General features: G+C 29.9%; 1 protein-coding gene and 1 long non-coding RNA gene across 5 annotated transcripts in view; one reads left to right on the top strand and one right to left on the bottom strand.

Moving 5' to 3' along the window:
- The window catches only part of LOC148232033 (uncharacterized), a 33,647-nt gene extending 14,807 nt beyond the window's left edge, over positions 1-18,840 (top strand). The window contains exons 3-4 of the long non-coding RNA XR_015810651.1: positions 18,182-18,223; positions 18,281-18,840. This is a non-coding gene — a long non-coding RNA (uncharacterized LOC148232033). The remainder of the gene's footprint in view (positions 1-18,181; positions 18,224-18,280) is intronic.
- The window catches only part of LOC148232030 (homeobox protein prospero-like), a 127,371-nt gene that overhangs the window by 67,000 nt on the left and 35,471 nt on the right, over positions 1-24,900 (bottom strand). The window lies entirely within an intron of this gene.

The following is a 24,900-nucleotide window of genomic DNA, read 5'->3' as shown; positions in this document are numbered from 1 at the left end:
TCAGTTTCGATATGTACGTATTTACTCTTGATAAAACATTAATATCAATACGTACGTTCGAATGTACAATACAATACATCAATACGCATATGTATGCTTTTGGAGGATTTCGTTATGGCATGTGCCGTGTGTTTACAATCGATTGTAAAACACGCCAAAGTGCATATAATATAAAAAGCATTCGGCTATGAACGAGAGATGTGTGTCAGAAGGAAAGGTGGTCGTCTGCCGGGGTACGTGCCGAACAATGGAGTCACCTTTAGGGGTGCGAGCCAGAAGCGCGCAGGGGGTGCGACTCCCCCTGCACTTTTCGGCCATAAGTTGTAATAAGCGGGCGAAGATACGGCCATAGGGGGGAGACGCAGCTTTCTTTATTCTTCACATCGGCGTTGCCAAATAAAACAAAAAATAATACATTTTTAGGGGGAGATTGTCACGACGGTGGGGGTTGTTGCGCATCTGCACGCAGCGACTTCCATGTGTATTGTTTGCTTAAAACGACGTGAAATCGAAAAAATGGCCTTTCCGACGCGTGTCTCGAATCATTATCTAATTTAGTAAATAAATTTTTATTTTTAGCTATATATTATTATTTTGTGTTATACATAAAATTAAACGTGAAAGAAGCATTCATATCGCAAATAAATTAATAACTTTTCTATAGGAATATTCATAATTTAAACAGTTTGAAACGAAACGATAAATGTAATTCTGATAATAAACGTCTTTAAATATGCTAGTTTAAATTATTGTCCTAATCGCATATGTGTTTAATTTCTTAAAAAGCAACCGCGTTTCATTATTGGATCTTAATTATTCTATCAAACTTAAATCAGGATAACTGATTTAAGCTCAATACAATATATTTTAAAGTCAGTTGAGTAAAATAAACGTGCTGCAACTGGCATTATATATTGATTCGAGAAGTTATTTCGTATTTTATATTGATTTAATATTTATAAAAAAATTAAATTAGATCATAATGTTTACAAAATCCGTTTCTACATCTATATTATTTTTTTATAATTTAAATAATTATCTAAGTACCAAACTATACAATTATATAAATTAGAATTATTGTATAGTATATAATTGGAATTCAACAACTATGATACTGTTAAATGGCATAATAATTATAACTTTGTACAACAAAATTATTATTTCAATACAAAATTTCACGCGCGACAAAACCCATTTCGGGGTTGTTGATCCTCTCAAAGATTTAGGCCAACGAGGTAAGGTGTTCACGAACCCTTTTCAAAGGGCACCTACGACCTACCCAAAAAAATGTAACATAAGAAGTGCATTTCATTGACGACTCGCATATAAAGAAACAGCTGATCCACCTTAGATGTTTACTACGAGCCCGAAACCAGCTGGATGCCTAACTTACTAATCGAACATTCTGTCCGAACATTTCTTTTGAACCCCACACAATCTAGTGATACACCCACTGAAATAACGATCGTCCAAATTGTACGGATACCTATAATGTTTGAGTGGCAAAAAAGGAGCATATGGAGCGGCGGTTACACGTGTTAGTTTTGCAAAACTTGAGGCAAGGTGAAGACCTTTGCCATTGTACACCTTTCGATCGGGGTCGAAGATAATGGATAGTTAGATAAACATTGTAATAGATTTATAAGTCATGGAGTATTGCAAATATTTAATAATGAGATATTATAGAAACAGTAGGAGTGATGATTTAAAAAAAGAAATTGTGGCACGTGCTTCTTGAATAGAATCCCAACGGGGTGCCCCTCAATAAAGCAGCTGGTGAACTCTTCACTAATGTGTACGCATATTAATATTTACTGGCGCAAATCCTAATTTTTCGTAAAGTCAAAGGATGCTGTTCAATTGTTATAATCAATGAACACCTTTTCTGTAGTGTAGCACGCGTCTTTATTGTATTTGTACGTGGAGGGTCATGGAAATATTTTTAATGCCTAAAACCGGTGCGATTTCTTCATGGGCATTCATAACTGCACATTATCGGTATTGTGGCTCGTGCATGTGCTAATAATGTCGCATGTGTGTGTATGTGGATAGATGTCGGGAATATATAGCATTGTTGTTGGTATGAAAAAAGCCCGCACTTCACCCTTCCTTCCAGCGGGACATCTGCTTGCAACTTTGAGAACGGGAACAATGCTCGAGCGCTCGAACTGAAGATTAATACTGTGCTTCGTTTGGACGCGTTTGATACGCTTCCTTTTCAGCGATAACTAGCGTGGAAAAGTTTTTCAGGAAAAATGTAGAATAAAAAATATTTTTATTTTTAAAAACCTAAGTTGTGTTTATGGTTCTTAGAATAATCTAAACATTATTATGGAAATTGAATATTAAAAAAAAATGTTTGGACTTTGATCTAGTCTAAAAACATAAGTGTATATTTAATATTATTATACCAGTTTTATTAAGAAATGATAATATCAAAGATCAAAGATTTTGATACATTTTATTATTAATTTAATTTTTAACCACATTGATAAGCTGGCCACATGAGCGAGTGCTGTAAGCCGCATGCGCCCTACAGGCCGCGGGTTGGATACCCCTGATGTTCATAGCAAAATGAACTTTGAACGTCTCTTTCAGTTGTATACACATATTTCCTAAAATACTTTACGATACTGGTATAATATAAATATAACTACAAATTACTTACGTGCTACAAATTAAATATTAGCCTACATAAATTATTTATTAAAAAATAAAATATATTAATTATATAATAATATTCTGAATGCCTACGTCACGTCACGGGGAATCCCCTGCTAGACGTAATGTATTCTTTGTCGTGCCCCACAGACCTCTTTTGTTGAGTGTCCCTTCGGTCGATCAACGCTATGGTCAATGTGCGCAATTGGGACATTTTTAAGCATTGCCTGTAATATTTTTAATATTAAATTTTAGAGTTTTACTATATATCCACATTTGTCTTTGCGCGTGCTTTACCGTCGTTTGTTACAGTAACGTAATTGTTACTTTATACCCCTATATAAGTATTGTGCCGATGAGCACCGACCGATCGACAGCTGCAATATTCCCCTCCGAATTTCTTGCACCAGGAAATGGAGGCGAAATGCAAGCAAACTTCACAAAATTATCATGCTTCGAAATGATATCAGCATGCGCAATGAGCTGAAACCCCTTCTAAAGCAATGATCGACACACCGCTGTCTTTTTGTTAAATTTAACTAAAAAAAAAAGTAATTTCCCGCTAAATTGTATAACTTTAGCATGTCAAATTTTCGACTCAAGATTATGACAAATCGTCCTCGCGCACAAGCGGATCGAATCCCGTGGTGCGTGTAAAGAATATTCACCCCAGGGGCGATTAGTGAGCGGGGGATGTTCGCTAAGGGGTTGCAGATCGAACTTATCGGAAATTTTATGGGCGAAAATGTAGGTGACCGGGTACGAGGCGTACCTTGGATCGAAAATGGACGAGCCACCCCTCGTATTTGGTGTGCGAAAACGAATGTTGCTTATGATTGTGATGGTGGTTAATGGGCAATGATATGCAACAATGCGAATAAACTGGTGGGCTTCGATTTGGATGTGAAAGTATGGCACAATTTATTATCGGATGTGAAAATTATCATTGATCCACCGTATATGAAATTATAAAATTTACATATATATTTTTGAATATGGGCGATTTAACATCAGATAATTTCCTTTAATATTTTATGTTGTAAATTAGCAGTATTAATATTTTTTAATATTGTAATAGGGTACAAATGTATAAATTTTATCATGTAATAAAAACTGCATATGTAATATAATATTTAAAATTGTTTTTTTTTATAAAAAAATAGATTATTATACATTTGCTGTTGAAAAACTTTATATATTATTTCACATACAAATAAATTTAATAATATACTATAAACTATATTTATTAAAATTTAATTTCGTTTGTGCTACGATAACAAAACTATTGTATTTACGAAAATATACTTTTACATTGATTTTTATGTATAAAATTAAACTTATTATTATTTCAAAATCGTTTATAATATTTAATATTTAAAGTCTTAACTTTTTGAAGTCCAGGGAATTCTCGGGAAGCAAAGCTTTTGTTTGCTTATTGTTAAAATCATAGCAAGAATATATTTTTGATAAATATTTATGGGTACATATGTATGTATGTGAAAAAACATTATCATTATCGTTTATCAACAAAAAAACATTTTTTTATTATTAATCGACCCAATTACACAATTTTAATTATAATATATACAAAATGGTTGTTGTAAAATTATAATTTGAAAATAATAATAAATATTTTATTTTTGCTGGACTTTTTAGAAAACCAACGGCCTTTAGGTACGAATCTAATTTTTGTAGTAAATATTTCTGTCATTGAAAATGACAAAAACATTTACTACAAAACTACTTACTCACTTTCCGTTAATGTTGACTTAATTGTGAGCAAAGATTTAAATTTTGAGTCTAACGTCATATTAATTTATCATATAATACTTCAGTATCTGATTTCGAGCTATCTAAATTAGAAAAAAATCGTTCTAATAAATCTTCCCAATTAGTAAAATATATTTTTGGGAGCAATTTTCTAGTCATTTTTATTGGCGTTAGGTCTGTGAATATTTCTTCGCTCGCTTTCCTTTGATGTTGGCTAAATTGTGAGTAAAGATTTAGATTTTGAGTCCGCTCTCTGGTGCTACAAAATTTAAAATTCATTATGTCTACTATTTTTATTCATTAAAAGTGAATAAATTTAGTCGATGCAATAAATATAAAATTTTGACATAAATCGGATAATGGACTCAAAATCTAAGCCTTTACTCATAATTTTATCAACATCAAAGGAAAGCAAGTGAGTATTCACAAAAGCAGGAATAAGCAGCTCATTAGTTTATAATTATTTCAGTATATTATTCCTTATTATCTAAATAAGAAAAAAATCGTCCTAACAAATTTTTTTCATTATTCAAAAATGTATTTTTGGGAGCAACTTAAATAGTTGTAAAAACGGTATTGTGCAAAATGTTTTAAAGAATGAGCAGCTTATTTATTATTATTTAATTTTTTGATTTCTCCACTGCAAACATTTCTAGTGATAAAGTCAAGTTAATTTCGTGCATGTGTTTTAGAATTAATTAAAAAAAACTCGAGTCTGGATTAATATCTCTGAAAGTCCTGGGAATAAATTTTCAGGTTATTTCGACCCAGAATTTTTAGTTTTAAATTATTTATAATAATAAATCATGAAATCCTTTTGAAATGCTCATACTAAATTAGTGTAGTATTTTTTCAAAGCAAAATAATTATAATCATTTCATAAAATATGATATTAATATAACCAATAGCATATTTAGACCTAATTTTTATATACATATTTTTGTCGCAAAAATGCATAATGTTTGTAAAATGTAAATATGAAAAAAGTATAATTTTTAAAACTGTTTTTATGTTGCTCTTGCACATTACGATTCCATATAACTTCACACATGATATTTCAATAGTGCGATATATATAATATTAATATAGGTACCAATTTAAAATTTTATTATTTTTTATTATTACAAATTACAGAAAAATATCTTAAGCCGAAACTCTAATCATAATCAATATTGTATTCCTCTATGATACAAACGTAAAAAAATATATTGTATATTGTCATGTAAAATGCTCTGTAAGTGACATAATTATAAAATAAACTACGCGAATAAACTGTAGTCTATATTGATTCATTATAATATTTTTAGTTACATATCTAATGGTTCATTTAAAAGTAGTCCAGATATTATTAAAAAAAACACTTTGTTTATTATTTAAATACTATCAGCAATTAAACTGAAATGCATAAAAGACTAAAAAATACACTGCGAGCAGATGCGCCAGCGTAATTCGAAATAAATCAACAATCGAAAAAAGCACGCAGCCACCCTTGGTGGATTCTAGCTGCCCGGCGTCTTTTCTTTTGTCTTTCGAGAGGGAAAAAATATCGTGTATACTGTGCAAAGGGGGTTGAATCCATCGATGGGCGACCACTGGCGGGGGGATGATTTCAATCAAAGTTCGGTCAGGGGGCGAACAAGGGCGTAAGCTTAATCCTCCGACTAGCTAGCTGTGAGCGAAACGCTTACAACCGAACAAAATTTCGATTTATAATAGTAACAGCAAATATAATTAAGTTTCCCCTAGTTTCTTTGACTTTTGAAATTGTATTATATTCATAATACACATTGATGGCCTTAAGATCAAATTGGATAACTTTATAATTGTAAAATTTATTGGAAGAACAGTAAGATCTTAAGATCCACGAATTCTTTTTTATACAGAAATTTTGCAGTGTTATTTATGTGACAATGAAGTTTTAAAATTTACTTAAGAAGCTTTTTTAAATACTTTTAATTTTGCAGTTATGAAATTTACATAAAAAATGTAACATATGGTAGGAGTAAAGGCTTGTTATGGATTGCTTTACTGTATTTTTTTTTGCTATAAATATTAAGTGTCTACATTCAATTAAGACTTGAATCCGAATAGTCAAAAACTGAATATATTTGCCTGTTTTAAAAGTATTTGTATATGTGTTTTACAATTACACACATTATTGTACTACTGTATTATCTAATTATCTATCTATTTTACCAAATTTATCTATTTATCTCAATTTTATTAATAACTAACAAAAATAACAACGAAGAAACCACTTTATAATTGTTGAAATTTCAAAAATTCCTCAAATTTCCGAATTAATATTGTGCAGCTGTGGGCTTTTTAAATATCTGGTATTATTATATTTGTTAATATATCATTTTAATTTGAAGTATATTAAAGTAATTTATTATGGAGTCTTTTCGACAGTATGGTTAAAATTAAACTTCGTCCTGATTTAAAGTTTGAAACACTAAGCACTAAATATTTTATTTTTTAAATTATAAATAAATAGTCTTGATACTTTTTTTTGTAACATGTACATATGTATGAACAAGTATTTATTATTGAAACTGTATTTTTCGATTCTTAATAACTTTACGAATATATTTGATTTTTTATTTTTAACTTTTCGATTTTAGAATAGTTAAAAATATCGAATGTTTGCCAACACTAAAATTTTATGGTAGACAATATTTATACCACAACAAAATTTACAATGTAGACATAATTGTATAATAGGATAGTAATAACTATCAGAAGGACAAGATATCTCACTGAAATTTATCTTATTCTCATCAGGTTTTATGAAATATTAGTAATTCTAACTTGGCCAGATAATTTATATTTAATTAGGCGCTGTTGGTCTACAGTTTTAGGGATGTTTTTTTGAGGACCAGATTTAATGTTTTGCTATCAGAAAAATACCCTGGTAAACGCTTATAGCTAATAAAATTGAGTTCCATTTCTTAGCCGAGTACAAATTGTTTCGTAAACGTCTGGGTTATATTGGTAAAATAATATAATGCTGGAGTGTGTACCTCTTACAAAGTAAGGACACCCAATATATTATACAGATGAATAGTTATTTATGTAATTAAATACTGATTTTAAATATTTTTAAGAAGATAATTTTTCATAACATTTCGAATAATCAGAATTATGAATAATAAAATAATTATATTTTCTGTAAACATCACCAAACTTTCGGTATTATATAATACTACTTTTATGATCTTTGCATTGATTTTACAATGGTAACGATAACAATTGATCACCCAAGAAAAAATGTTACTGTGTTGAGAGATCAGAAAAATAGAGGAAGAGTAATATCTGTAATAAGATTTTTTATATTGTGTGATTATCTTGAACAGGTTAAATTTCCCTCACATTTTCTCCCCACTTCCGTTTACGAAAACCGAAGACACGTGCTGTCATATGATGCCGCCCGCCCATCCCATTCTCCGCCCATGGGCACATCCCAGACTTTCATTCAGTCGTCTCAGATTATTTTTTTCGGTTATATTTATACAATTACAAAGTCGGAATGCCCTCATTGTAAATGGCACGCGTATGGGCGGGCAATCAAACCCTTTGCGATTATAATATCGTGATTATCAAAATAATTGGGGGAAAGATTAAAAATACATGAATGTCATCATTTAAACTGCACCCCAAGTAATAGCATCAGTAATTTTTATCGATGAAAAAATATTGATAGAGTAGCACTAAAAACTTCTAATTTATTCCAAAGACATTTAATGACTTCAAAATTCGCATTTCAAACTAAGTTATTCACACAAAAAAACTTGGTTTAATTAACGTCAAACTATAATGATTCATAATACAAAATGCCAACAAGTAGCGGCGGCGCTCACAATGATAGAGCACTTGGTGCGTGACTTGAAGGCGCAAACCGGATACACTTATTGTTGGCAACTACTTTGGTGTTTCCTGTTTTTGGCCAGGTATTTCCGGCATTCTGGCCAGAGCCATTGTGTACTTGCTAGGATCAGTGCTTTGCGGGGTGTGCGTGATATATCGTCTATGGGAATTTCATTGGCCGCCTTCACGAGCGACCGACTCAGGTTTAATGTTTGACTCGCTTTGACTTTCCGGGGAGGAAACTCAGCGGAAGTCAACCGCTGAGGGGAAACAGAGTCAAAGGATATAATTCAATTAGGTTAATTATCATTCTAATTATTTGTGGGTATGTAAAAAAAAAGTTTGCGAGACGCGAGTCTTTAAAATTAAATCAATTAGATAGTCATAGGACAGATTGGTACATAAATACAAGAGACACTAATGCAACTACATGGTCAAGATCTACAACTAACGTGTAAATGTCAACAGCTAGCTGTTGACATTTACACGATAGTTGTCTTCAAAGACATTTATGTTCCGCCGCAAATAAAAGTTAATCTATTTAAGTTAATATCAAATATATTTCTGGTTAAATAAGTTATTGTTCTTTTGATTAAAACAATTCTATATATATTTCATAATTATCTATAAAAAAAATAAAAAAAAATTAACCTTCTATTTAAAATATTAAGCTCAAATTGTAAGGTATACAAAACCTGAATTTTTAAATGCGTTTTTGCTACTTATGAGTATATAAGTAATTTGTGCATATGCTTCGTTGAGACAAAAAAATGCAATATGGCAAGTTTTAGCTCGAAGCGAAAATGTTTCTTCATATGTAAAATAAACTCTTGTCATAATACGTAATATGGCAATAAGAATGGGAGATTACGGCAAAACAATAGGAGGAGGCTGCGTGAATCAAAGATGAACTAGAGACGCTCATATACCGTCAGATCTCGGTCGGTGAGCGCTTTTGTGAAAAGTCAGTGCCGTAGCAATTTATTTTCTTTTACATAGAATTTTTAATTTTTATTTAACATGAAATTGTTTTACTAAATTATAATACAGTTTTACTTAACACCTTTTCAACTATTCAAATCGATATTTTATATATTAAAAATAAAATATAATTTTAATCAACTTTAAACATTTAGTTGCCATTAAAGATATACTTTTATTCTGTTAACACATTTTATTTATATTATTTATTGTTTTAAATAATATTATTTTTCTCAACGAGCTCTCCATGAGAATGCACTGGTGCAACGAATGCATCAGGGTGAAGGCTCGTAGTTGTAATTACCGCTCAATGCAGCTACGCAATTGTTGTGCATACGAATTGGTTTTTCCTTTCTCTAACCGACATCTTTGTATAATTTTCATATGTGTGAGAAATAATTATAAAAATTAATTTTGCAATTTTTCCTTCAAATACAATTGATGCATATTACTGTTTAAGAAATCATTGAGCTACTTTTAAAGGCACAATTTTTATAGACTTAATAATAATATATAATAAATAAATAAACATTTATTATATTAATTAGACGCTGTTGCTCTATAGTTTTCCACCAAAATAGGGATGTGTTTTTGAAGACAAGATTTTATATTTTGGTATCAGTAAAATATCTTGGTACACGCTTATAGCTAATAAAATTGAGTTTTATTTATTAATCGAGTACAAATTGTTTTAAAAACGTCTGGGTTATATTGCTTAAATAATATAATGCTGGAGTTGTGTGTATTTCTTACAAAGAAAGGGCACTCAATATATTATATTATGTAATAAAATACTGATTTTAAATCTATTTATTTATTGAATATTTTTAAGAAGATAATAATATTAATGATAGATATTTCTATAAACATTTCGAATTATACTGTCAGAATTAAAAATAATGAATTAATTATATTTTCTGTAAACATCACAAGACTTTCGGTAGTATATAAGATTAATTTTATGATCTTTGCGTTGATTTTACAATTGATCACAAAAGAAAAAAATGTTAAAATTATGTTTGTATTGTGAGTTTATCAGAAAAGTAGAGAAATTTTTCTTTAAATTTTCTTTAAAAAACTCTATGGATTTTCCAATGTTTTTAGAATGCATAGTTGCTATGAACGGTCTGAAAACCAAATACAGATCTTTCCAGGTTATTTATTATAATATAAATCGTATTTTTTAACATTAGGGATTCTATTTTCTCTTTCTATTTACACTATTTTGTATCAGAATTTCTATTTTTAGTATATCTCGTTTCATTAAAATTAATTAATAACCGTTTCTTTGAAAATATTAAGAATAAATTTATGAAAAGGGTATAAATGTCCTCGCGCCAAAAATCCGCTGGTGGAATACGTGTAAAAGTGTTATTAAAATTGTAAAAAATAAATACTATAATATTATTGTAAATTAAGAGAGCTTCAGGATAGATTGAGATTATAAAAATATGGATGCCAGTATTATCATTTAAGTAACATATTATTTACACATGGTTGCAAAAAAATCAATAAGCGTACATTAATTGCTATTTAATCGAAAATTTCAAACTTAAGTTCAATTCACATTCTGAAGATTATTTTACATTCTAATGCAGTGTACCATTTCAAATACGTTTTTTGTGGGTTTGTGTATAACATAACAATTTGTATTTGCTTTTTCGGGTACTATTTGCGTTTTAATAGAATTGCAGTAAGTTTTAAATTTTCTAAACGCATTTTAATAATTGATTATGATACAACTTAAGAATTATATTATATTTTTGTTAATATTGGTACATAAAATAATATAAATTATGATTTAATAAAGCAATAATAGAATATGCTATATAATATTTATGATCCTCTTTTAAATACTCTTATAATAATCGTTTTATTTTCATACTGAATTGAAATGGAAACGTTTTATGCGGTGCTATGAAAAGTTCTAAAATTAAACCAAGTTTTTCTAATTAAAAGTACAATAAAGCAACTATCTTTGTAGCGACTAAACCTCGCATATGCAATACGAGTACGGCGAATAACTTTTTTAATAGAAATCTTATGTGAGAAAAAAATGGATACAAGCAAAACATCCATTGTGAAAGCAAATATATCCACCTTTTATATTTCCGCAATATTTTTCCTAGTCAAACTCGAGGTATCCTTGTAACTTGCACAATACTCCGTATTCTAGTGGAAACTGTGCTCACATACATACACACACATACTTTAGTACTTAGATAAAAGCTTCATCTGCACATAACCGCGGATGCATTCTCCGACTATTGTGGCAACGTGAAGTGTTCTTACACGTATCATTGCATTTCCATCGTTCTCACTACGATTGCTTTTTATTGCTTATTGCTTTTTTGAAACACACACAAATTGGAACTTTCCTATACGAAGGCGAGCCATTGTTTTCTTCCACTTGTGTTCTCCAAGCATACGTGCCGAGAGACACAAAAGTTCAGGGATTGACATAGCGAAAAGATAGCTAAATTTATACTAGTTAATTTTTATAGCTTTTTTAAGGTAAAAGTTTTACATTTTTTTATTTGTATAACTGCATATATTTACAAAAATATTTTTTTGTTAATATGTGCAGTCTCTGAATTTTTATATCATAACACAAGTGCATATTTCCGTACATTGTATCCAAAGGCAAAAAAATACATGTGAAAAACAAGAGTTTCCGAAGAAAGCCTCCACAAGTGGCTGTATCACCGTTTCCCCTTTCACCTCCACAGGAGGTAGTTAAGCAGAACCTCCCTCGATCAACAGGTGGCTCCTTACCAGTCCCAGTCATGTACGCTGTGGCCCATACAAAGCGAGCCCTGCGTCGGCCCATTAAGCCTTATGTACCCGTACAGCTTTCTTGGGGCTTTTCTTAACTGTTTACTCCCCCTTGAACTTGCATAGGAGCTCAACTCCAAAGTGTCTTAAGTCTTAAGATATCAAGGCAAACTTGAGCGTTTCGTAAGGCGCCTGGGAAAAGTTTTTATAGGGTGAGCGATCAAGACGTCTGGAAAATTGGGTAAGTAGACGGAAAGTTAGTTTTGTTGAGCGTTCTTCTTTCACACTTGAGGGGAATCTCCCCTTTTATTTGGATTTTATTACGGCATTTATGGGTTATTGTATTCAAAAATAATATGTAGCATCGAAAGCACATATGTTTGTTCTAAGTTAATTAACTGCTTGACCCTCCTCACAGAAAAAAACAAGTACTCTCTAACATAGCCGGTAACGTATGAAACAGATGGCTTGTAATTCGTTAAGGTATACGGAAAAACGGTACCGAATGTATATTTAAACAAATGTTAGTATGCATGTATATTTTTAATAAAAAACGGCAAATACAGATGGTTCTTTAAGACGATTAAGTTACGAGATGGACCTAGTATTGTCTTCTTTGGGTAACTCGATACCGCACAGCTGGTCTTTGTATTTAATCTTATGTTTAATTACTTAAGCATTTTTGTTAAAAGATGTTTTTATTTGATCATCAATCATTGATCTATCAAAGTTGACAATCAAAAACCCCAAGCTATTGAGCAATCATTGCTCTATTATTATTTGCAAAATATCGGATTTTAAAGATGGCCTTCTTCAAACAGAAGGCACGATCATTGTTAATGTTTTTTTTTGTGAGGCCTGTTCCTAATTTAACCTTAATCTCTTTGTTGAACCGTCACTTTTGAGGGCGCGTGGCGCAATTTTTTTCTTTGGCTAAAATGGCAGATAGAAACAGATCGATCATCCCTTTGTGGTTTGGGAGTGGAAACAAAAATTGATTGCTAAACCTACCGGGAAGGTTTTTTTAGTTTGTTTGTGTAACGCGATATTTTCTTGATCGATCTTGAATGCGTTTCAGTGTCGTGATTTAGATTGAATATATAATATACATGCATAAGTTATAATTCATATACGTACATATGTACAAATATAGAAATTATATTATTTATTAGTAGAGAGTCCTTTTTTAGAAAAATGGTATAGTAGTAAGAATACAATTTATCATATTTGGACTATTATTTAATTTATTTAAAAAAAAGCAATGGGCATTTAAAAATTGCCTGAATATTACCATGAAATATATTTAAATACACAATTATATTTTTATTGACTCAGAAAAATAAAAAATAAGCAAAATCGTATTATTTAGATTTTTTTTATCAAATCATTATTTATGTTTTTAAGTTAAAATAGCATTGTCAGTTTTTTTACTATTGTCTTTTTTAAATAAATATATAATAGTTTATTTAAAGTAGCTTTTTTATTATTATGGTATTTTTCAAGTAGCTATAATTAAATATGCCATATGAAAAAACTGTAATTTTGATATAAATATTTAAGAGACAGTTTATTTAATATGTTAGGCATTTATTAATATTGTATGATTAACCTTAATCTTATATTTAATGTTTTTTTTCATAAATTGCGCATTTAAAAGTAGCCTGGATATTGTTATGAGCTATTTATGACTGCGTCATTATAAGATTTGTTAGTTTTTTGAAAAAAATATTCCAATTGCTATAGTAGATCATAAAATAGTTATAGTTATAGCGACTTAATAAAAAAATATGACATTTTTGTTATTAATATAAGGATACTAATTATAAAAAAGTTAACTTTTTAAAATAAATAATAACTTTAGCTGTTATTAACTAAGAATGCCATTTTTAATACTCAGATCAGAAAATCAAGTTCATCAACATTGTTCAATTAATTTTAAATGCATGTACTTGATTCTAAGATATGTCTTGTTTATATTATCAAAGACACATATCAAAAATTAACTTTTATAATTTAGTTTTTTCTCGCTAAAATTAATACTAAAATAAACAAGTATTTGTTACGTTAAAAAAGCATTGCAAATTAAAAGAAACGTGGTTTGTTTTGAATAGAAGATCTAATTGATTCATAAGTTAGACTTAACCCATTGAGCTATTATTTACCGAAACACAACTATAATTTAATCACTCTGTTTGCGGTGTGCAATATTAATTACTACGGATTGCGTTTGAGGTCAAATAATCGGCGCTGACCTTAACCCTGTGCACTGTAATTGCATTCCAGCATACGCCAGCGAATCGGTTAATCGATTATCAATTATCACTAGAGTTAATAGGTTAAACGGCGGCGTGTAAATATTTATTCACTAATTGTTACAATGTGACACCGGCAATAATGGTTTTATAATTTAAACACCACCGCTCTTTGATAAATATGTAATTCAGCCGTTTGGTGTTAATTATTCGGTCGGTTTTTTGAAGGGTGAGTTGGGGGTGGAACTTTAAAGGTGGCTTATGAATGACTGATACCAAACAAAACTTTGTATCAATCTGGTGCATGTAAAAAGATATTTATTTCTAATTATTATATCTTAAAGATCTTGTGGACACTCAGAAATTTCGATCTAAACGATTAATTAACAAAAAGCGTGAGGGAGAATCTTGAGGGTGTTTCTCGGCGGTTAGTCAAGAATTTAATTTAATCTAACTTGTGGATAGTACGGACTATCGAGAAATGTAAAGTTTTCCAATTCAAGTTTAAGATTGTGTCGTTAATCATTCTATTAATTTATTGTACTTTTATGTATGTAACGTGTGTGTGAGTCTGAGCATATAAATACAATACCGGAAATAAAATATGTCAGAATAAACTTAGACAAGAGGAAGGGGCTCAAATATGAGGATCTAACTGTAATGCCAGGTGGTGATTCAGATCCATGATACAGAGTGCATCAAAAAATATATTATATTATATATATATAATAATCTATAAATCACAAATAATTATTATGTATAACTACAAATATAAATCAATTAACTAATTTTAACTGTGTTTTTAAAAATGCATTTAAAACTGATTTTATGATAGTAAATGTTTAATTTATTTAGAGCTGATTAGAAGGCTCTAAATTTTTAATGCAAATGGCAAGATAATCTTATTTTATATATAGTTTATTTTGTTTTTGAAAATTGTCAATAAAATTTATTTAGTTTTTATCTGTATTTTTAATACAAATATTTGTATTAAATAGAATATGATTAATGCATTAGTTAATATTATATGCATTAAAGAAAAGAAATATACAAAAATCCTATTTATTTAAAAATGAGTATTAAAATCATATATATTTTTGAGCCAGCGTGTGCCGCTGCAAATAATTGACTTTATATTTTTTTGCCTCTCTCGCACAACCATAGAAATAAATAATTTTATTTGCTTGAAGCGTCCCTCCTACCCTAGTCGGTAAGTCGGTATTTTTTATTATTCTTGAAATTACACCCATATATAGGGGATGATTGGTGACTTGTGCCATAACCGACATTGTGCTAAACTACACTTAATACATAATTATCGCACTAGTGCATTATTAAATGAAAAGACATAGTTATGGGTGGCAATAACAATTGATTTGCATCTGTATATTATTCGCGAAATTAGGACGAATAGAAGAAATTTTATTTTGCACCCTTGATCTCCAAAATGTGCATATACGGCAGCTGCATCAAATCGTATTCACTTTCACCCTTCTTCTCACTTATTGTTGGCCGAATTCAATAACTTAAGCATTTCGCTAGAATTTGGCTGCTCATCGGACAGATGTTATTCAAATTAATCGATGACAACGGATTATGGATTGTTTACGTTGTCTCGAATGAACAAATAGTTTTATATTTGTAAAAATATGAAAGCTTAAATTATTATATATATTTTTTCATAAATTAATATAAAGAGTTATTTGATCATTATTTTATTGTAAAAATATTTGGTAGCTCTTTTACTATAACTGTATTAGGCTTTTATTTTTCCTGTATGAACGTATATTTTTTCATATATCACATAATTTAACTTAGACATTTAATTCTAAACGCGTGCGCACCTGGCACACTTATGTCGCGTGCTACATTATCAGTGGTAGCTCGTGTCTTGCACATATGTTATTTTTTTTAATAAAATACTTTTCAAATACATCTATTATATATAAATTATGAAACATTGTAATCATACAAAATATAATAATGAACATATGGGGCAAGAGCTTAATATTTATATATTTTATTTTAAATTATACCATAAAATATTTCATAAAAATAATTATGGTGGACACTTAAAATATATGAACACCATCCCATATAATTGAAGATATAAATAAAAACATATTATTATTATTCATTATTTTTAATACATTTAAGATATTCTATATGAGCTGTATTAGCTCATTATTAGAGAAGTTTCAATACAAGATATGTGATAATCTGTGATGATCAATCGAAATTATATTTATAATTCCGATATCTCAGACACGATAGAAATTTAAAAACACTAAGGTTCGTATGGGATTCGAACCCATGTCTTTTAGCTCAATAGTCAGAGACTTAAAACACTCGTCTATCGTGCTGGTCAATTATTTAATATTTCTGTTGAGAAGCCGAATGGCTCGTAAAAGAGTAGCATTCTGAAGGCCGCGACAGGCAAGAATAAGGGACGCGATCGCGGTTTCTAAGGCACTAAAGCTTGCAGCTGAAAGACAGATTGTCGACACCATCCCTTAGCAACTAGATTAATTGATACAGTTTTATATCTTTGTTAAAGTATACAAATCTCAAGCTCGTAGGATGCACCCAGCTACCGCGTTATTTTTACGATTCAGAATTATATTTCTTAGATATTCATATATAATACAACAGGTGAAACAAGCACAAAACTGAGGCGAGGGGGAGGGGGCCAAAATAACATTATTTGCTAATATTTTAAAACTGCTTTTGTAAACAAATATTGTTGATTAGATACAATATATTTTCTGAAGTACCTCATTTCAATACCTAATATTTACGACCTGCTCCAATTTAATTAATCATCATGATATTCCTTGTTGAGATTATTATACTCTAGGTGAACGTAATTTGTGATGATCGATTGAATTATAATTATATAATAAATCGATTGAATTATAATTATATAAAAAACTAAGGTCCATATGGGATTAGAACCCATGTCTTTTAGGTCAATAGTCAAATAATTAAATCGTATTCTTAATTAAATGGAAGAGAAGAAAATTTAAGATAATATAAGTAAAAAATATTTATAATGCAATTTTATGGTATTTTAGCATTCAATTATCTTAAATTATTGTCGGTGAGTAATACCTGAAAGGCCTGGGATTGAATATCATGTGAATCCTAGAGTTTTTCAATTTCAATCGTATCTGGGAGATCAGAATTAATGATTCGATTGATCATCACTGATAAGGTTTTCATAGATTTTCTCAATTTCACGGATGAATACTTAAAATAAATTTGAGCTAGGTTGTCCATAGTCTTATATTATATGTTGGTTGTAAGCTGTAATACTGTGTTATAGATAATAAAATGAATGTCACTGATTTACAGATTTTTTTTTAGTCTAGCGTCTCATAATTAATTAGTAGACGTTGATTGTGTTTACACAGTTGTTACGCATTAAGCTAACATTTGTTATATTTCAATGGAATAATAATAGTTAATAAATATAAAATGATGAAAAATATCTTTAGACAATTTATGCTTTCTTTATGATTATTTTTAATTAAGTTTTGCAGATTTACAAAAAAATTTCGTTAAAATTATTTAAGATCGAATAGATGTTAATATTATTTTTCTTAAATAAATAGAGAGCCGAAAAATAAAACATTACACATTAAATGATATTATTTTCATATTACTTTTTAAGTGTAACAGTTTAAAAATGAAAAAAAAATTCAGTAACTTCTCAATCGCCAGTTTCACTAAAAGAGGACCAAAATAATAACAGAAACGATGACAGAAAATATGGAATTATTGGTATGATAAAAAGCTATGTAAAGTAGGATACAAAATATGGAAAGATAAGCTAGAATTTATATTTGTTCTTAAATTGATTTTTATTTTTATAGAAATTTACAAATCAACGCTAAAATCTCAGGCAATTAAAAATGGTATGTATCAAATAAATATATTTTTAAAATTAGTATTTATACGCCACTGCATTTCAGCGCAGCAAGACCGACCTATTGCACTTTCAAGTCGGGCTTTAAACAACTGCAAACTGGAAAAGTGGACGCGGAGCCAGTTTCGCACCCTGACTTGTTCACCACCAGTGGCATCTGCACATCGGCACCCTTCACTGTGCTGCCACCCGTAAGATGGATATGCGCTGGTCGAGGGGAACGCGCGGTCGTTAATTCAACGCATTCAATTTCAAATCGGCGATTTGATTTTGTGATTTGTCAGACTTGATCCTGATTTTGCACTTATGCTCTTTTGCTAACAATGATCGCGGAATAATTTGATTGTCATTATTGTTCGCAGGTGAGCTGAGGAGGAAGCTGTCGCCATTGGTCACTCTTCGGACGTGGGAGGGAATGTAAGAAGAGGTCAGCCAATGGCATTTGTTGAAAGAACTTGGCGTGAAGGAATTCCGTGCTCGTTTTCCCACAATGGCATTCTTGTGAGCCGACACGACTCAATTGTGGAAAATGTGCGGCTGACAACGCTGGTGATTTGTCAGAAAATAAATTGTCTTTTAAATGACCGAATAAATAAAAGAGAAAAATATATATATATAGCAAATCCATAAAACGAAACTTGAAGGATATGCAAAAGAAACGGTCTTAGTTACATGCTTAGACTTCACTGTAAAATTATGTCAATATATATTTTTTTGGTAAAAAAATAGTTAATAATGCCTCTACTAATAATGAAGATCTTTGTAAAAAATCAGAAAAGGAACAATACGAAAATTAACTGATATACATTTTATATGTATAGAATAGAAAATAATAAATTTTATTTTTAATTAATAAGAGTAAACTATATAGCTCATTGTCTTTCCAAAATTATTAAATTTATATTACAAACAATAAAGATAAGTTAGAATCGCTAATAATATAATTAATCAATTTATAAAATAATATACTTTAAAAGGAACTAATTACAAGACTAAAAATTAGCATATATTTCTTGACTATTCAAAATAAATATAGTCTAAAATAATATAATAAAGTTTATAAGACATATTGCTATGAATTATTAAAAGCAAACATTATTTTAAGTATAATAATAAAATCATTAATGTCATAAAATAATAGTGTTATTATCATGTACAAAAAACATTTATACATCCTCATCTTAATTTATGCAAATAATAAATTATATTATATATTTCCAATACCAACATTTTTTAAAACGAATGAGTGGCAAAAAACGAATGTTTTATTATGGGAGCCAATTCTTCGATTTCTCGCTACTTTGACCCTCTGATAGACAATTCATTGAAACTATAGCAATTATCGACTCGGAAAATCTCGCATAGAAGTCAGGTAAGGTCATAAAGCCGATGCACGTAAGTCATGAGCGTGCGAATGCATTATACTGCACATTATATTTTGCTAGGAATTCGTGACAGGGAATCGGAAAAGCGTTTTTATCAGACAACTTTATCTAATCACATGAAAACTCGTTTCAATAGCGCATAATATCGATTGACCTGATATATTTTACATACACAATATGAAAAAATAGTACTTCGATATGCTTGTTCGTGTAAAATAAATTATTTCGTTTTCTAGCGACGTAATTGATTAAATTTAGGCAAAAATAAACGAAGTGTGCTAGAGTAGAGCTATTTATATATTATAAATATCCAATTAATAGCGTTTTAAAACAATAAATAAAGGCTTGAATATGTGCAGTTTTTCATAAAGAAGAATAGTGAATACATATGAACATCCAAACGATGTATTGAACAAAAATCATTTGGCATAGCAAAACATAATTTCCTCCATCCTTTATGTATAATATAATTTTATTTTAATGCATTGTCCGCTAGATAGTGATCGTTACAGGCTAGTCCATTTTCTCGGTCGTCGAACCTGGCCAGGTTAACGATGGCAACAATTGACCGGAAGCGAGTCTGCTCTGATGATGGAACGGAAGCTGCCGAACGGCGGAACTACACCTATGACGGTGGTGACATCACCGGGTCCGTTTCGGAGCGTCTCCGTCTTGACATTAATTTCCACCTAAATCTCTTAATCTGGCTATACGGATACTAGCATGTAGCAATCGGTGACTAATTATGATGCAACGTGGAAAAGCTCTCGCTAATCGTCTTAAGCTCGCACACGTCGTCAAAGCTCGGCGAAATTGAATGACGGCAGAAAACGCGAGCGGGGAAATACGATTGTCAAGGAAATTAAGGGAGATTATTTTTTTTATATGTATATGCATTTTTTGTTATAAAAATCTATTTATTAATATGTATAACTACTTGAATAGTCAATAAATTATAATGAAACATGCGTTCCGTAAAAATTCTTTTCTTTACAAAATGTACTTCACTCTCCCATCAGCAAAAATGTATAAATATATTTAATTAATATTTTCAAGATAATATTGCTGCTAAAATATATTATATATAAAATATACATTTAAATTGCGAACTCCTGGTATAGAAAGTACAAAAAGTATAAAATCTATGAAAATGCTTCATAGCTGATTCACTCAAAATTACTCGTAGATACTACCGAAGAAATGTTGATTAAATTAGTTATAGAAAATAAAATAATAAAACCAAGACCATACCAAGAGAGAGGCGTAATCAGATAAATCTTATCTAACAAATGTTTCTCGTATTTGGGAATGTAATATATTTTTAATTTAATTATTACATGGGCATATGATACAATTGCATATATCAAGATGTTAATTAAAGAATCTTAAAAATATTTCCAAATAGATAAAATGTAAGTTTCATATATGTATGTATGTACATGTGTTATTGGTGTAAAATCAACCCGGCATCATTAAATTTTAAGAATCGCCAAGGATAAAGGAGCGCTCACACGAGTCACCGTTCAGCTGAAGGGCCCCTAAAGAGCGGAGCGGCAATGCAAATAATTTCGCTGTACTCTCTCTCTCTCTCTCTCTTTTTATACTACTTTCATCCGCGTGAAATCTCATTCTTGGTACGTTTCAGTTTTTAATCGCATCTGAAACTTTGTGGAGTAAAATCGTTTGCACCCTTGAAACGTTCTGAAAAGGAATAGCTGCGAGCATCACCTGTGAACACAACGCTTCCTTTCAAACGCGACGCTCGAAACTACCTCTTCCATTGTAAAGGAAGATACTTTTTTATCTTCTCGGCACTCCGGGCTCGTGTTCAATTATACGAATGCACCGTATAATTATTTTTTCTTCTCGTGGGCGCGTGTAATAAATATTAACGCCTGTAACGCGCTTCATTTGCACGTAGAAAACGATTTGTCTAAAACCCGAAAGAATATATCCTTATCAAACTTTATTGAGTATTGAATAAGAGTGCAACAAACATAGATAAGAAAAGCAATCATACAATACATTTTCATATATTTAAGAAAATTATATTGTGGCTAATATTTTATTTCTTAGTTCCTTGGCATGAGCCATTAGCTTCGGTAACAATATTTTTTTTATTATTCAATCATTAACTAGCAATGTTATTTAATGTTTATTTGTTTGTAGTTTTATAAAGTTTTTTAATTAATGGTTAAGAAAATTATCATACAGCATCAAATATATATTTTATGAATTCTTGCTGTAATTTGCTATAATTTTCTTTAAAATTAGATCCCAAACATCAGCTTAGTTAATTACTTTAAATTATTCATAGGATAATATTATAATAAAATCTCCTATTATTTTAATTAATTTAGACATATTTTTTTGGTAATAAATTGAACTTTATTACTAATGTTGGCACACTAAAACTCTCTTTGAATTTTTTTCAAAAAAAGAAAACCTAAAGACAACAGAAAAGAAAACAAAAAAAATTACATAGGACATGCACGTCTTCCATACATCTAAGGGGTGACAGAAAAGATAGGAAGAATCCTAATGAAGCGCAATATCAGAACTATTTTCCTATCTAAAAACAAAATTGGTTCAATGCTTCCAATTGGAAAAGATCGCGTAAAAAATTAATCCCAAGGTGTGTATAAAATCTCGTGTGCAGATTGCGATAAAATAGACGTATCGCACACCGAGAGAATGAACACAAAAATTCTGTAAAAAATAGTAATTATACCCTAAAATTGATTTTAGTAGCACAAAAACCTTAGCTTATATTAAAAATCTTTTTGTTCATACAAAACGCGAGTCGCTTGAATTAGAAATTCACAAAAATATCGCTATAAACAAGAGAGATAATAGTAGCATATTATCTCTTGGCTTCCGGTTTTGGAGTCTTTGCGAAAAAATCACATAAAATCGTCAATTGCCACACAATTACACAAACACATTAACACAGACACAAATGACGCGTCGCGGGCAAATGGACAATTAATAAATATAATTAATACTGCCTCACCGAAACGTGTAACTATGACAAGATCAAGGACCAAAGCGGCAGTTACGGATAATTCGTGACCATGGCTGGAGCATCTCGGCCGAAATATAAAAAGAAAGTAAGCGAAAATCGCAATGAATCCCGAGATTTCAAAATATAAACATATATATTTTTATTATAAAATCAAGTATTTAATAGCACGATAGACCAGTGGTATAAGTTAGTGACTAATATCTGAAAGATCTGGCTATTTTAAATTTTCTAGCTTTGCAAAAAAATGTCAGAGACAAGAGATATTGATTTATTTATAAATGAAAAAGAAAAAAAAATTAGATAGTGGAAGTAGATACAGCGTTGATATAAAAAAGTAGCATGGCGCATGAAAAAATATTTATAGCGTTTTTGGCACTAGATTATATCAAGCAACCATCAGTGATTAATACCTAAAAAGACTGGGTTCAAATTCCATACGAACCCTAGAATTTTTCAATTTCCATCGTATCTAGGATATTTATATATTTAAAATCCTAAAATATCAGCGCATGATATCTATAATTTTAGCTGTAATTAATATAATAGCTATGACTGATTGACAGACTTTGAACGTAATCTGTCTTATTACTTACTAAGTATATGTTTATTTTTTATACCGTTGTAATGAATTAGGATGACGGTTGCCATGTTATAAAGTACATTTAAAATAAATAAATAAAAAGTAATGTTTTTTACATTTATAATTAGAGTCACTCACTCTTCTTTTTTATAAATATAAACTATGCTCATATATATATATATATATATTCCTTAATTTGTTATTATTTAATCTTGATTCAAGAAATTTAAATTATAAAATATAGTACCAGAAATAAAGAACCACTTAATTGTGATTATTATTAAATTTGTATGTATTAAAAGAATTTATAACGTAGGTAATGATTAAAACCGTAGCTATATACTTTATTGAGGTCGAAAAATTCATAAAAAAATATGGGACTTACATTTAAAGATAATCAATTATCAGTAAAATAGCAAAGTGCCCAATTGCTGCCAGATGGAGTGCCAAACGACGCGATGCAGATCGCGTACTCTCTCAGTCTCTTAGCGACTGCCGAACAAACAACACGTGATAAGGATGGCTTGCGGCTTGCGATTTCCATAACAGATTCGAACATATAAATAATCATAAGTTCTTTGCAAGTGCATTCCTTACATTGAATTGGTATAATTAAAGTATGTGACATTAAAAATACATTTATTCCCACGTGTATAAATAAAACTATTGTTTTATAAAATGTAACCCACAAAGAATTTTATTTGACTAAGCTACGTTGATAATTAAAAAAAGTATGGATCGTCACAAAATGGGAGAGTCGGAAATAAAAATAGTTTGCGCACCACTATTCTAGTGTTAGGTATCTACAATATTTAAAAATATTTGAAAAATTATTAAAAAATATAAATATGTATATTTAAAAAAAAATATACTTTTAAAAGTCGTACAAGTAAATTAATAACTATATACTATTGTATACGTATGTTTATTTTTATAATGCATACATTTGAATAGCTTTATACAAAAATCGTATTAGGTGTATCCCTTTTTAAATCATAGAAGAGGGTCGATGGACTATTTTACGATAATTTTGCCAAAAATAATACAAAAAAGCATTTAAAAGACACTGAAAGAAAATTATTATTTTTCATTGGTCTATTGTTTATTTAATGTGTGATATTAAATAGAACAATAATTATTAAAATTTATTTACAGTTAGTAGGATTTTGTAGATATAATTAAACGACTTTTAAGTCAAGTTACTAAGAAAATTTTGTATACGCTTTCATTTCAATTAGTATGTATGTGTTTTATAGATAACATTTTATTTTGAGCGTCTACTGAAAAGAATCGGTCAAAATGATGAAAAATATTAAAACAACTACTAATTTCTGTGTCATATAGAGAGCAATTGTCACAGTTTAACAACAATAATCAACAGCTGTTGCGAATTATCTTATTCTTTCATTTATGTAGCTTTTATCTTAAGCCCTTTCCGTTTCCGTCTCTGCAGCGCCGAGATAAACTGAGCTTATCGCAAACATTTCTTTCTCGCTTTTAAATAATATTCCAAAAAAAAAAAATAACGCGATAACTAAAAACTAATGATCAATTTTAATTTCCACTCGTGACTTAACGCCGGCTAAGTTTCAGATTACAAATAAAACAGACGCCCACGAACCAACACAATAATTATCAACAAGGACAAAGTTCCCTTGTTGTGTTTGCTACAATAA

Source organism: Plectrocnemia conspersa, unplaced genomic scaffold, assembly GCF_051122295.1.
Source record: "Plectrocnemia conspersa isolate PC_06_02 unplaced genomic scaffold, ASM5112229v1 ptg000009l, whole genome shotgun sequence".
NCBI lineage: Eukaryota > Metazoa > Arthropoda > Insecta > Trichoptera > Polycentropodidae > Plectrocnemia > Plectrocnemia conspersa.
Note: the sequence above shows the minus strand (reverse complement) of the source record. Positions and strands in the feature narration are given on the sequence as shown.